Below are 2,127 nucleotides of genomic sequence, written 5' to 3'. Positions count from 1 at the left end.
TGTCGACAACGCAAAGTGGTGACGTGGCAGTGTTTGTGAGAGTTGTGTGGTTATGTGGTGTGTTATGCAAGAGCATGTAACATCGAGCACCCACACAAGCTAAACACTGCACGTGCAACAGGTTGGAGGGAAATCACGCGAACATTCCAGAACACAAGAGAGGTGAATGTGAATTTCGGTGTCGTGAAGAAGGGAGGTCAATGATGACTCAGCAGACAGGACTTGCCTGTCAACATTCGAACCCCCGATCTTCGGTTAGCGTGGATAATACAAGACCGACACCTTAACCAACTTGGCCACAGACCCCTTTTGGCGTTTCGCATAAGGTAGCTTTTATCAATTTGCCATCGAACATTGTTCATTGTTTTGCATGATGAGCGTTTCGTGCGAGTTGAGATTGAGCGCTCAGAGGGTGCACGAGTGGATGAGTGAATGTGAACGGGCAGAATGCGCCAATAACCAAACAGCCAAACGTGTCTCGAGGCGAGACTTGAGTTGCGGCCGAACCACCAGGGCTACTTGGGCTCGCTGGGGTGCTTTGTGGCCGCTCCTCGTCGTTGCCGGTGGTGGTGACAGCAGTGCTGCTGCTACTGTTGTGGCTGGGGGAAGTGTCCCGCGTGTGCTTGCGTTCGCGAGTGTGCTTGTGCTGTTGTTGCATGTTCATGGTGGTGGTGCTGTTGTTGGAGACTTGTGTGTGCGTGTGTGTGTTGTGTGTGCTGCGGTGTGCTGTGTGTTGTGCGGGAGACTGTCTTGGCAAGAGGAAGTTGTGTGTGTTTACTTGAGTTGTGAAGCAAACAAGGATGTAGGTGTTGCAAGTTCATGGTGGTGGTGCTGTTGTTGGAGACTTGTGTGTGTGTGTGCTGTGTGCTGTGTGTGCTGTGTGTGCTGTGTGTTGTGTGGGAGATTGTCTTGGGAAGAGGAAGTTGTGTGTGTTTACTTGAGTTGTGAAGCAAACAAGGATGTAGGATGAATGAACACTCCAACAGAAAGAAACAGAGCAGAAGACAAGAATTGTCGACAACGCAAAGTGGTGACGTGGCAGTGTTTGTTGAGAGTTGTGTGGTTATGTGGTGTGTTATGCAAGAGCATGTAACATCGAGCAACCACACAAGCTAAACACTGCACGTGCAACAGGTTGGAGGGAAATCACGCGAACATTCCAGAACACAAGAGAGGTGAATGTGAATTTCGGTGTCGTGAAGAAGGGAGGTCAATGATGACTCAGCAGACAGGACTTGCCTGTCAACATTCGAACCCCCGATCTTCGGTTAGCGTGGATAATACAAGACCGACACCTTAACCAACTTGGCCACAGACCCCTTTTGGCGTTTCGCATAAGGTAGCTTTTATCAATTTGCCATCGAACATTGTTCATTGTTTTGCATGATGAGCGTTTCGTGCGAGTTGAGATTGAGCGCTCAGAGGGTGCACGAGTGGATGAGTGAATGTGAACGGGCAGAATGCGCCAATAACCAAACAGCCAAACGTGTCTCGAGGCGAGACTTGAGTTGCGGCCGAACCACCAGGGCTACTTGGGCTCGCTGGGGTGCTTTGTGGCCGCTCCTCGTCGTTGCCGGTGGTGGTGACAGCAGTGCTGCTGCTACTGTTGTGGCTGGGGGAAGTGTCCCGCGTGTGCTTGCGTTCGCGAGTGTGCTTGTGCTGTTGTTGCATGTTCATGGTGGTGGTGCTGTTGTTGGAGACTTGTGTGTGCGTGTGTGTGTTGTGTGTGCTGCGATGTGCTGTGTGTTGTGCGGGAGACAGTCTTGTCAAGAGGAAGTTGTGTGTGTTTTCTTGAATGTGAAGAAAACAAGTTGTAGGTGTTGCACGTTCATGGTGAGGATCTGTTGTTGTAGACTTGTGTGGTTTGTGCTGTGTGCTGATTGAGCTGTGCATGCTGTGACTTGTGTCGCAGACTGTTTTTTAAAAACTAAGGTGTGACTGTGTACTTAGTTCCGGAGCAAAAGAGGCTGGAGAATTATGTTTTCTTCTCCAGAAAAGATTCTATCGAACCTCGAATTGTCGCGGACCCACATTTTGAGTGGCGGGGCTTGTTTCACGTGGTATTTTTATGGTGTGTTTGCTTGAGGTAGGGAGATGTAGTTAGTGCCGAGTTAGCATTCACCGCGC

General features: G+C 50.0%; 1 protein-coding gene and 2 pseudogenes across 3 annotated transcripts in view; all 3 read right to left on the bottom strand.

Moving 5' to 3' along the window:
* The window catches only part of PTSG_01210 (uncharacterized protein), a gene marked incomplete at both ends in the record, with an annotated part of 10,357 nt that overhangs the window by 6,516 nt on the left and 1,714 nt on the right, over nt 1-2,127 (bottom strand). The window lies entirely within an intron of this gene.
* On the bottom strand, nt 222-306 carry PTSG_20060 (annotated as a pseudogene). Its single transcript has one exon. The product of its transcript is annotated as a tRNA-OTHER (tRNA).
* PTSG_20059 lies at nt 1,235-1,319 on the bottom strand (annotated as a pseudogene). Its single transcript has one exon. The product of its transcript is annotated as a tRNA-OTHER (tRNA).

This window comes from Salpingoeca rosetta, assembly GCF_000188695.1.
Source record: "Salpingoeca rosetta unplaced genomic scaffold supercont1.4, whole genome shotgun sequence".
Lineage (NCBI taxonomy): Eukaryota > Choanoflagellata > Craspedida > Salpingoecidae > Salpingoeca > Salpingoeca rosetta.
This window is presented reverse-complemented; position numbering and strand designations above follow the sequence as displayed.